This window comes from Brassica oleracea, chromosome C4 (assembly GCF_000695525.1).
Source record: "Brassica oleracea var. oleracea cultivar TO1000 chromosome C4, BOL, whole genome shotgun sequence".
NCBI classification, from domain to species: domain Eukaryota; kingdom Viridiplantae; phylum Streptophyta; class Magnoliopsida; order Brassicales; family Brassicaceae; genus Brassica; species Brassica oleracea.
In genome coordinates, this window is record NC_027751.1 from 16,407,122 (window position 1) to 16,420,836 (window position 13,715).

General features: G+C 38.0%; 1 pseudogene; it reads right to left on the reverse strand.

Annotated features, from left to right (window-relative positions):
• Window positions 1–657: 657 nt before the first annotated feature.
• The window catches only part of LOC106338263, a 20,837-nt pseudogene continuing 7,779 nt past the window's right edge, over window positions 658–13,715 (reverse strand).

Below are 13,715 nucleotides of genomic sequence, written 5' to 3' on the forward strand. Positions count from 1 at the left end.
GTGGCGCCTAAAGCGCACTAAATATGTCTATAATAACAACATTTTTAACATATGTTTTGTTAAGACAAACAAAATCCAAAACTGTTTTCTATAATGCCGAAATTTCTCGAAACATAAGATATTAATCTACTATATTTGATAATAATGATTCAAAATGTTCATCTAGCATGTTAACAGGTTACATGAGAATTACATTGGTTTCGTATTACAATAATTTATTATGAGAATAAAACTCTTGGATAAAGCAAGAATTACCTACAATATTTCAGATAATAATATCAAGATATCGGATAATTTCGGATAATTCATTTGTTTTAAACACTTTTGAATTTTTAGTAAATTATTAAATTATATTTATATGTTAAAATTATTTTATATTTAAATATTTGAATGCCTATTTATTTCTTGGTACAATTCCAATTCAATTATTCAGACATAAAAACATAGAAATTCAGATATTTGTGAGTTTTCATCCGGTTCAGATGGATCCTACAGATGTGGATCCTAACACCAACGAAGTTGGTCGATCCTACCAACTCTCTTGACGTGATCTCGGGTCAAATCATGGTACAACAACGGATATCAGGTAAAATGTCTGCCTAATCGAAATAAATGTAATCACCAAATAATATTTGATTATGTGACAGTCAAGCTTTTCTATTGAATTAATCGCTACATTAGAGTGGATTTAGACATCTGAGGCTCTCTTTCCAGGACCGCAACAACATCCTTCACCGAGATTGTCCTCACCACTTCTGGTTGAAGCGATGGACCTTGGTTCTTCCCTAATCTTCGACCACCTGGAAATATGAATCCATAGCTTATTGTATAAACCAAAACCTTAAAGCTTTTACCTGAGGGAAAGCGTAATGTGTTTTTGGAAAAGAAAAGCTCTTTAGCTAAAAGCGGTGAAATAGAATTGACTCACCAGGTCCAGAAAACTGACGTCCACCATCTTGTCTCTCCTTTGAGTTTCTTCCTCGAGATGAAGTAGTTTTCTGATTCCCGTCTTTTCCAGTTTCAGATACAGACTTGTGATGAGCTTCTGCCATTAATTGCCATTTCAAAAACGTGTCATCTCCTCTTACAGCAGCACGAGCAGCAACGTTTGCTGCTGTCGCTCTCATTTTGTCGTCGTCCTCTTTATTTCCCTTTCACCTATCAAAACTACTTTTCAACGACCATTGCAAAAGGTAAAATACAATGTGGCAATTTATTAATTTCTCCATACCTTCAAACCCTTTGAACAGTTGACTTCTTTCTCCACTCCACCATCACCTTCTTCACTCTGCATCAATGACCACAAAAAAAAAAACACTCTGCAATGTCTGTATGCAATATAGTAAAGCCAAGAACATAGATAATGATGAGCTCAGAACATACCTCGCTTGGTTTCTTAAGTTTTTCTGCTTCATCCTGCTTCTTTTCCCATTCCTCTTTCATTTTCTGGTTCATTTAGTTGATTTGTAGTCGAATATCAGACGTGATAAAGGTCCGGTGTCTAGATTTCTCAGTATCAACCCGCTGCAGAAACACTGTTAGCTTCAGAAAAGATTAGTTCCAAGCAGGTAGTAGAAGGAAGTAAGACTGACCTGCTTTGACAACCGAATGATATGAGTTAATAGTCCTCGCATCCTCTCCTCCACACACTGAGAGCGCAAATGCATCAGAAAAGGGTACAAAAAAAACACGCAAGTACTGTATGCAAACAATATACACACGAAGTTGTAGCAAAGACAAGCACCGTTCAACATCATTGCTTATTTGCTTTAGCCCAACTTTCGCCACTGCCAGATATGAAAGAACATATATAAGTTTCTTAGCCAAGTGATTCATCAACTTAGAATGTAAGAGATAAGAAAAAAGAAGTATCCCAACTTATTTCTGCCAGCATTTTATGCAGTGGACTTTTCTGCAAAATAAATCTTTCTTCCTCTTCGTGCACAACTCTACGAGATGCTTCAGAAACACAACTATCCTCCTGGGCCCTGAAAATAATTGTTCTTCCTCTTCCTAAAATCAATTCGATTTAGGAGAAATTTTTTGAATAAAAAATGCAGCGTTTTAGGAGAGGGCGATTTCTTGGCGATTTTGAAGGCGAAGTGCGATTGGGTTTCGATCGATGGATCTGGCTATTCCGCCGGATTTGTCGGGTTCACCGGAGGGAGATAAGGTGATTACTAAGTCTCTGGAGGGTGATGAGGTTTGTAGGGTTTCAGATCGGGTCGAGGATTTGACGAAATCGGAAAGTTGGGTGTCTGTTGCTCAAGATAAGAAATCATTGAAGAAACATGAGGTTGAGATTTTGAAGAAGGACGGTATGAATACGGTGGAGATCATTGATGAGATCATCGCGAATTCAACTCTGTTGTGGGAAGATTTTGTCGTTGGGAAGTTTTTGGATCTAGCGCCTCATATCGCAAAGGTTCACAAGATTCTCAATAAGATATGGTGTTATGGAGACTCTTTTGCAAAGGTAGATGTCTATGATGTCAATCCTACTACGATGCGATTCAAGGTGTCGAATCCGAAAGCAAGAGAGAAGATCCTTCGTAGAGGATGTGGAACATTGCCGGTGTCCCAATGGTTGTAACAAGATGGACACCAACAACGGAGGAAGGGAAGCAAGAAGATGAAGCGATTCCTATGTGGGCTCATTTGGAGAAGTACCTTTACACATGTACTCATGGGAGGGATTTAGCTTCATCACAAGTAGAGTTGGTTTCCTGGTTAAACTTCATCCGAAAACCATTGCGTGTACTAACTTGGAGGAAGCTAAAGTTTTTCTCAAGGTTGATACGTCGAAGGTGTTACCAAAAGAGATCACTTTCACCAAAGAAGGCAAGCAATTTACAGTAAAGTACTTTTACCCTTGGCTCCCTGCACGATGTAAATTGTGTGATAAATGGGGGCATGGTGAAGCAGTTTGTGCACATAAAGGGAGGGAAAAAAAGAATAAGGATAGTCCTGGAGTAAGAAAGTCTGGTTTGGTGAGTACAGTTCAAAGGCAGGAAGATGAGATAGGGGGAGAGATAAGGGAAAATGTGGAGAGTAGTTCAAAATGGAAGGGAAGAAGATTCTACGGGTGAGAGAGAAAATAAAGAAGAGGAAGACAAGGTGAAGGACAATATCTGGTCTATTCCAATGAAAGTAGGGAAAATGCAGACAAGTTCTTCTCAGAGTAACACTCCGGATATTCAGATATCAGTTTCTAAGTTCTCGGTACTAATGGATGAGAAGGAGGAAGGTGAAATTCTAGTGGAGGATCAGAAAGTCACAGATGATGATATGATTGAGGACAACGAGGAAGCTGGGATACTTGAGAGTTATCTTCTTGAAGATAATATTATTGATCAAAGAGTGAAGGAATGGAATAAGCTGGGTATGCAAAAAGGGAGGAAGAGAGGTCAGAAGACTAAGGCTCATGACTCTAATCCGGGAAAGAGCTCAAGGTCTTCTCGCCGCAAAAACTAATCATTGATGAGTTTCTTCTGGAATGTGCGCGGATTCAATGGACATTTAAAACATTCCGTTGTAAAAGAGTGGGTTCGAAGGAATAACATGGAGTTTGGTTGCATTTTGGAGACTAGAGTTAAAGAAGGTAAGGCTGGAAGAATCTTAAATACGGGGCAGAATGGAGTTGTGGGAGGATATTTGTCATCATCGTAATTCTGCTCTGTTCAGAAATAAGGCTTGGATGATTATGGGAGACTTTAACGTTGAGAAATGGCTCCACGTTGCGGTACTATAAGAGGATCATCTTAAGCGGAGGGCTAAACACTACAAGAAAACGGTTCTATAACAACGAAGATTTACGAGGAAAATATTTCCTCGTAAATTTACATGGTGTTTACAACGAAATTACGACGAGTCCAAAATTCGTCGTAAACTCCATGTAACTTTACGAGAAAACAATTTCGTCGTAAAGTCAATGTAAGTTTACGACGAAAGTACGTGGAAAGAGAAATTCGTCGTATCCATTACATCGACATTACAACGAAACATGTTACCGTTATATTTAGGTGAAAACATGTATTCAATGTGCTTTAACTTACCTAAATTCGTTGTAAATTCGTTGTTGTATATTCGTTGTAAATTCGTTGTTATATGCCTGATGGTTGGAGGAAACTGGCATGTTCCTGGAAATATGCCTGATGGGTATGGTGTCTCTCACAATTGGCATAAGAAGAGTATATTTTGGGAGCTACCCTATTGGAAGGATCTTCTCTTACGCCACAATCTGGATGTCATGCATATTGAGAAGAACTTTTTTTAGAACATCATGAATACAATACTGAACGTCCCTGGGAAGACAAAAGATAACAAAAAGTCAAGGATGGACTTACCTGATATTTGCTGAAGAAATGAGTTACATATCAAGAGCAAGAGAAACGTTCATGTTCCCATCTTCCGGTTGTCATCAGAAGCCATAACAACTTTGTTTGACTGAGTTGCATCAGAAGTTAAGTTTCCTGATGGTTATGTTTCAAATCTGTCAAGATGTGTTGAACGAGGTCAAAAGTTCTCCGGAATGAAGAGTCATGATTGTCATGTGTTTATGCAACGACTACTTCCATTTTCTTTTGCCGAGCTCCTTCCAGCAAATGTCCATGAAGCACTTGTAGGTAATTATAAAACGTTAATATATATACATATGTTATGAAATGTTATTAATTTGATTACTTTTGCAATATAAAGCCATCAGAGCATTCTTCAGAAATCTTAGCACATTGGTGGTAAAACGAAAGAAGTATGGTGGTCATGTGAAGAGGATAAACATAGTGCCCACACTTATATTCTGCTCAACTGCGAGGATGCTGTGACCCGTTACTTTGAAAGGTAAATATTTTTGTGAATGTTAATTATATGAATTGCAGTTAATTATGTATGACTTGATTATTTGTTTAATTTGCAGCATGTTTGTACCTCAAGTTGAAGAAGCATTACCAGGAATATCTGCAACTGATGTGGACACACGTAAAGATAAGCAGTTTGTCAAGTGGTTAAAATCACAGTTACGTAATATATCTCATACATTGATTAATTAAGTAAGTGTTTTGATACTTCAATATTAATTAAGAATAACTGCTTTTTGCAGGTTGATTATGACGATCCTTATTATCCCGTATGGTTTTACGAATTGGTTCAAGGTCCAGTTGCAAAGGTCAACACATCACCTATGTATTTCACACGAGGATTTACCTTTCACACATACGAGTATGGGAGACATCGGGCAACGAGTAACTACGGAATATATGTGAAAGGTGAAACAGACTTTTACGTGATCTTGCAGGAGATTATTGAAGCTAAAATGCGTCCTCTTCAAATGTGAATGGTTCGAACCTGTTGTGAACCGAAGGATTCGGTATAACAAATTTGGTGTTGTGGATGTCAATTTTGGGAGAAGATACAACAAATTTGAGCCTTTCATTTTAGCTTCACAAGCATACCAAGTTAGTTTCTTTCCTTATCCTCGCCTTCGAACTTCCGGGATAAACTGGTTAGCTGCTATCAAAATTACACCTCGTGAACGCATTGTCACTGATGTGGATGTCAATTTTGGGAGAAGATACAACAAATTTGAGCCTTTCATTTTAGCTTCACAAGCATACCAAGTTAGTTTCTTTCCTTATCCTCGGCTTCGAACTTCCGGGATAAACTGGTTAGCTGCTATCAAAATTACACCTCGTGGACGCATTATCGCTGGAGAAGAACCGCCCTTGCAAGAAGAAGACGCTATCAATGAAGTTGAGGTACCAGAACAACCAACTGATGAAATCCTTTTGATCGACCCGCAAAACTTTCAATATGAAGATATTCCCGAAGATGCGACAGATGAAGCACGTGAAGACGAGTTCGAGAGAAGCGACGATGATGATTGTAATGATAGTGATGAGAACGAAAACGATTTAGAGTGATGTAATATTGATGAGAACGAAAACGATTTAGAGTGATATAATATATGTAACAAATGTTGTATTTCTCTATTGTAATGTTTGTTTAAGGAAATATTGTTTTTATATCATCTTAATGTATGTGTAACTAATGTTGTTTTATATAATATGTATTTCTTTAGATTTAAAAAACTTATTTGGAGTTTTAGGGTTTAAGTTGGAGAAAGAGTAAGAAGAAGTAAAGAAGAAGAAGATGATGTTAGATGATATGTGACTTTGGGGTTTAGGGATTTCATTCTCGGGGTTTAGGGTTAAGCGTAGTAAAGTCCTTGTAAAAATAACACGGGGCTGGTAACTTTGTCGTAAATGAAAAAAGACGGGCCTGGTAACTTCGTTGTAAATGGTTAAATCGATTCCTCGTAATTTCGTCGTAAATGAAAAAAAGACGGGCCTGGTAACTTCGTCGTAAATGGTTAAATCGATTCCTCGTCATTTTGTCTTAAATGAAAAAAGACGGGCCTAGTAACTTCGTCGTAAATGAAAAAAGACTGGTCTGGTAACTTCGTCGTAACATTACGTGGAGTTTACGACGAATGTCTTTCTCTATATATTGAGACGCCGCAGAACGAGGCAGCCTCGTTAATTCCTCCCAAACTCCTTTGCTCTCTCCCTCTAAGGTACCCCTCTCTCTCTTCCTTTATTTTTTTTAGTTAGTTAGTTTAGGTGGTTAGTTAGGTAATTAGTTTAGGTGATTAGTTAGGTGACGGAATAATAGTTTAGGTGATTAGTTAGGTGACGGAATAATAGTTTAGGTGATTAGTTAGGTGACGGAATAATAGTTTAGGTGATTAGTTAGGTGACGGAATAATAGTTTAGGTGATTAGTTAGGTGACAGAATAATATTTTAATTATGTCGTAATTGATTAATTTTTTATTTTTTATAGATTGTTCGTAGGAGGAAACCAGCAGCACCTACTTGTTCTCAGTTGTTTGGCGATGGTTCTGGAGTATCTTCTTCCGGTCCATCATCTTCCGATGCAGTTCCAGACTCTCACACTTCTCAGAGAGTTTCATGGAGTCCTCCTCCTCCACCGCAGATGCCTCCACCTCCTCCTCCAGCGGCTGCACCTCAGCCTGCCCCAGCAGGTGCAGTTCATATAGATTTGCGTGTGCCTTCATATGCACCATACGCGAGATATATGGTGGAAGATTTGCTTGGCCAGCCTAGACGGGAGGGTTTGGATGTTCTAGACCCCGATAGACCGCGAGAAACCTTTTGGTGAGTTATTAGTTTTTATTACATTAAAATTTAAATTATTTTTATTTTCTAGCAATTAAATTTTTTTTTGTTTCAGGTATGGGGCTAACAACCGTGTTAGCAGGAGCGTTTCAGAGACGATTAACGGTTACTACGACGGGACATATCCAAACTGGAGCATGACACCAGATCACGTTAAGACCACGTGGTTTAAATGTTTTGCGGTAAGATTTTTAAATTTAATTAAATTTTCACTTTTAAATATTACTTTTTATTTTTAAATATTTATTATTAATTGTAATTTTTTCAAAATTTTTGTGTTTCAGCAAAAGTGGCATTGGTCTTTGGGAATCACTGATAGGGTGAAGAGGAAATTCGTTGCAAAGGCAAAGACCCGCCTTTGCAACACTGTCTCCGATTGGAACGACAAGTGGAAGATCTACAGGTATGAGGGAAAGCCCACTGAGCTCACGACGGATGTGTGGGATGGCCTCATCGCCTATTGGAAGCTACCCTCTTTGATGGAAAAGGTCAATTCGTGCTCTGCTTCTCGAAGAACGAAAGATAAAGATGGTCATTTGCTCATGGTTCACAGAACCGGACAAAAACCTCATGTAGGAATCCGTTTAGAAGATGTAAGTTTTGTTTTAAATATATATTTTAAAATATTCAATTAATATAATTTATAATATTTAATTTAATTTTTTAGAGAAGACGGGAGTCTTACCATCTCTGTCTGAGCTATTCAAGATGACTCACGCCACATCCGACGAAGTTTTTGTGGATCCTGCATCTGAGAAACTCTTCCGTGTAGTGGATGCTCGGATTAACGAACGGGAGACGCAACTAACCCAGCAGTCTCCCAATGGATTACCCGTCACATTGACCACTGAAGAGGTCGACAGAATCTTCGAAGAGGTACAACTTAAAATTTTTGTTAACATTAATTTTACTATTTTTAACATAATTAACTATATTAATATATGTTTTCATTTTATAGGTGGCTCCTAAAAGAAGGGACGGACAGTCGGCATTGGCTCTGCTAACGAAGTTGCAAGGGCAACTTCCTCATACACTTCGAGACGGGATGAAGAGAATTCTCAGATGAAAGGTCGATTGGATAGACAGCAGATTCGTTTAGACTCTCTTGAGGATTTGCTAGACATGATGGCGGTGGGAAACCCGACTATACAGAGAATGTTGAGTGAGAAACGAGCCGCTCTTGGGTTGCTAGTACGGGATCCCGAAGAGTCAGATCCAAACCATCAACAGCCGAGCAACCCCACCGACTACTTCGAGAATATGTAGTTTTTTTTTATATTTCGGTTTGTATTATGAATTTAAATATTATTGTATGACTTTTAAATACTTTTTAAAAATATGTTTTTCATTTTCATATTTTGTTTCAAAATTTAAAATATTCTAAATTTTGAATATTAAATATAAATTTAAATTTATTATATATAATATAATATGAATCGTTGTAAACTCCTCGTAAACATTACATGGAGTTTACATCGAAAGTTTACGAGTGATTAACATCAAAACTTTTGCGAGGGTTTTACATCGAAACGTTTACGTGGGCTTTACAACGAATTCGTTTACGTGTGCTTTACATCGAATGCATTACGTGGGCTTTACCACAAAGCGTTACGTGTCTTTTACGACGAAACCTTTCCTTTCGCTTTACGAGGAATTTATTTCGTCGTAAACGTAACGAGTCCTTTACGACGAAACCTCCGTTACGACGGCCGTTTAACAACGAAACGTCTTTCGAGGTTAATTCATCGTAACCCCCCGTTTACGACGAATTAACCTCGAATATTGTCCTCGTAAAAAATATGTTTTCTTGTAGTGAAACTATATTGGTTGGATGTGGGGGATCAAAATAATAAAACATTCCACAATGCCATTCGATCTCGTAAGGCACAAAACACAATTCGGGAACTAAGGATGGTAGTATAGTCACAAAGTATTCAGAGATAAAGGTTGAGGCGGAGCGGTTCTTTTCAGAGTTCCTTAATCAGAATCCTGACAGCTTTCAAGGTACTACTACAGAAGAACTACAAAACTTACTTGAATTTCGGTGTACAATGGAGGATTGTGGGAAGCTCGAGGAAGAGGTTACAGAGGAAGAAATTCGAAAAGTTCTGTTTGATATGCCATCAAACAAATCTCCAGGACCGGATCGTTTCCCTTGCGAATTTTTCAAGATGGTTTGGTCTATTCTTGCACATGACTTCACTGTTGCAGTTCAATTTGTCTTCAGATATGGGTTTCTTCCTAAGGGGATAAACTCTACAATCCTTGCTCTGGTCCCAAAGAAGAATAATTCTATGGAGATGAGAGACTATCGGCCCATAGCCTGTTGTAATGTCCTCTACAAGGTAGTTTCGAAGATTTTAGCAAATAGACTCAAAGTGATCCTACCTCGGATTGTTTCTGCAAATCAGTCTGCATTTGTTCAAGGCAGATTATTGATGGAGAATGTGCTATTAGCGTCAGAGTTGGTAAGGGATTATCACAAGGAAGCTATCTATTCAATGTGTGTGATGAAGATAGACATATCCAAGGCATTTGATTCAGTGCAGTGGTGTTTTGTGTTACGAATTTTGGCGGCTTTAGGAAGCCCTGGAAATTTTATTCACTGGATCAGTCTCTGCGTTTCTACGCCTTCGTTCTCGGTGCAAGTGAATGGGGAGCTAGCAGGTTACTTTCAAAGTGCAAGGGGTTTGAGACAGGGATGCTCTCTATCTCTTTATCTCTTTGTGTTGTGCATGAATGTCTTATCTCATAAGATTGATAGAGCAGTTGCTGAGAAGAAATTTACTTTCCATCCTCGCTGTCAATCAATCTCATTGACTCATCTCTGCTTCGCAGATAATTTAATGGTTTTTGTGGAATGGTCCAAGAAATCTATTGAGGGGGCTTTATCAGTATTTGATGAGTTTGCTAAATTTTAAGGTCTAAACAGCAGTATTGAGAAATCAACTATATATATGGCGGGGGTTTCAGAGGTAGAGAAGAGTAGAATACTGCTGAATTTCCCGTTTGCGGAAGGAGCTCTGCCAGTTAGGTATTTGGGTCTGCCTCTCCTGACAAAAGCTATGAGGAAGAAAGATTACCTACCACTACTAGAGATAATCAGAAGCAAGATAAATACTTGGACCTGTAGATATCTCTCTTATGCTGGTAGGTTGCAACTGATCAAGGCAGTGTTGATGAGCATAGTGAACTTTTGGGCAGCTGTCTTCAGATTACCGAGCGGTTGTATAAAAGAGGTGGAACAGCTTTGTGCCTCGTTTCTCTGGACAGGTCCGGAACTGAAAAGCACGGGTGCAAAGGTAGCGTGGAAGGAAATTTGTAAGCTTAAGAGTGAAGGTGGTTTGGGGATCAGAGCATTAAAAGAAGTGAATAAGGTGTATGGCTTGAAGCTAATCTGGAGGTTGTTATCTGGTGATTCTTTATGGGGAAAATGGATAAAAAATAACTTACTAAGAAGAAAATGTTTTTGGGAAGTGAAAGTAAGTACTCAGTCTGGGTCTTGGATGTGGAAAAAATTATTGAAGCTAAGGGACATTGCAAAGATGTACTACAAGAAAGAGGTAGGGAATGGTCGAACTACTTCTTTTTGGTATTACAATTGGTCTTCTAAAGGAGTGTTGTTTGAGATTTTGGGAGAAAGAGGTCCAATAGTTAAGGGGATAGGTAATGAAGCAACAGTCGAAGAAGCAGTTTTTAAAGTCAGAAGAAGAAGAAGGCATCGTAATGTGGTGTTAACTGACATAGAAACAGAGCTTGCTAAAGTTGAAGAGAAGATGTGTGAAAGCTTGGAAGATGTGAGTCTGTGGAGGTGTAAGTCGGGGTTTAGAGAGAAATTCTCAATATAGGAGACTTGGGTGTTAATAAGAGAAGATTATACTCAAAACAATTGGGCAAGAGATATATGGTTTTCGCAGGCTACTCCTAAGTTTGCTTTCATGGCTTGGTTAGCTATGCTGAATAGACTAACGACAATGGACAGAGTTGCGAGATGGAGTCAAGGTGTGGATGTTACATGTGTTCTCTGCAAGAACGCTGGAGAATCTTGTAATCATTTGTTCTTTGAGTGTACCTACTCCTCTCAGTTATGGGAACATCTTATGAAGGGGATTCTGAGAGATGCTTATACTAAGGACTGGTCGGAAGTTGTGGTGATTCTAGCAAGGTCTGATAGTGACAAGAAGATATCATTCTGTACAAGATATGCTTTCCAAGCCATTGTACACACGATATGGAGGGAAAGAAACAAGATAAGACATGGGGAGCCTTTACCTATGGAAGTGGTGAAGAAACTTATTGATAAAGGAGTTAGAAACAAGCTAAGCTTAATGAGATTAAAAGGAGGGAAGGGAATGGAGAATGCACTTCAATATTTTTTTAGTACCAGAGTGTGATAACTATGAGATCCTTTTAGAAGTAAAGTTGTTAAGGGATAGAATTTTCTTTACTAAGGTTTACACTTTGATGTAACAAGGTTTTTTTTATGAATACAAATTTAACATTCATTCAAAAAAAAAAAAAATCAATGCAGACAGCAAAATTCAGTACTACACAACCAGATTTAAAGTGAAAACTGAAGCTGTCAGGAAACACAAAGCTCACCCTGAGATTGACACCACTGACTGCAGTGACATCATTGAGCTGTTGGATACTTTGATCCATAGAATTCTGCACCACTTTTTTCTTCTTGCTGCAAGTTGATCCATGCAAAACAACAATGGTTATAATTTTACATTTGGGAACCAAAAAAAAACAGAGAAAAGTTCTTTAATCTGTAAAATCCACATAAAGAAAACTCTTAACTGTATAATTTTAAATGGCTAAAGAAAACGAGTGATTTAGGAAAAGCTGTAAATAACCCCTCTTTCAAAACCTTACTGAAAGATCAAGGCAGCAGCTCAATTACCTTGGTGGTGGCGGTGAAGAACCTAATGTCTCCAGTGGTTTCTTCTGACCAACAGTTGGCTTTTTGGGTGGCATCCTAGCATTAAATCCTGCTAGTGACGTACCCAACGAACCACGAGAATTCATTTGATGGACACAAAAAAAATTCAAGATAGATGCCAAGATTGTTGAAAATACCAAGGAAAATATGCAAGTCTTTTAAAGAACCAAGGTTGCCCTAAAAGCTCAAAAAGAAGAGGCAAAAAGAGAGAATTTGAAAAAGACTTTTATCATCAGAAATCTAATATATAAAAATAAGTTATTAAGTTCTCTCACTGATGTGTTAGCGTCAAATTTGCTAGGGGCGGATAAAACCATTCTAGAGGACTCCTTCGAAGTCACTGGGGCTGCCTTATTCCGTTCAAAACTTTGTTCAACTGATTCATGCTTCACATGGGACAGTGATGATCCTTGACTTGGTACAGAATTTAGAGGCAACGATGAGCTGTTCTGATAAGATCATAACAAGAGTCATGACATCGTGTGTTCTCCACTTGTTTACCATGTTCCATATTTGTTTAGTTGGCAGTTATTTACTTGACATCTTTTATGTATTTAAGTGATAAGAGTGTTTTATTCAATGGGATATGAAAAGAAAATTGCAGTAAACTTGTGTTCTTGTTCTCTTAAGTCTTTGGGACCTAACATTTTGACCAAATGTTAGGTCCCAAAGACTTGAGAGAACAAGAACACAAGTTTACTGCAATTTTTTTTTTCATAACCCATTGAATAAAACACTCTACACAAAAGATGTCAAGAAAATAACTGCCAACTAAACAAATATGGAACATGGTAAACAAGTGGAGAACACACGATGTCATGACTCTTGTTATGATCTTATCAGAACAGCTCATCGTTGCCTCTAAATTCTGTACCAAGTCAAGGATCATCACTGTCCCATGTGAAGCATGAATCAGTTGAACAAAGTTTTGAACGGAATAAGGCAGCCCCAGTGACTTCGAAGGAGTCCTTCGTAAAGACGAAGTACATCATTTCGTCGTAAAGACCACGTAAACATTCTACGTAAGGAGGTCGCTATATTTCCTTGTAAATACCTCGAAAGGTGTTCCTCGTAAATTACATGTAAATATCTCGAAAGTATTTCCTCGTAAAATACACGTAAATATCTCGAAAGTATTTCCTCGTAAAATACTCGTTTAACCTTCCTCGTCATTTCCTCGTAAACTTTCCACGTAAATAAGTCGTAATTTAACTACGAATTTACTTCGTTTTTTTATTTTACAGAATTTAAAAATATAATTAAAAAATAATTAAACTTATTTAATTTATTAATAAAATTTAAATTTAAAATAAAAATCAATACGAAAATATTTTATATATAAATAAGTTTTGAATTTATAATACAACAACCGGAAAAAAAAGAACTAAGGGTCGTTCATCGCCTGGTAGAATTCCTCACTCCTCCTCGCAACATCCGCCTCGTTATGTGTGCTGGATTACTCGCCTGGAATGGATGTTGTTGTCTTATGTTCCTCAACATGGACTCTCATTCCGGATTTGTGGCCACTATAACGTCCAAGAAGCCCTCGACTTCACCCATACGAGCTTTTGTCGAG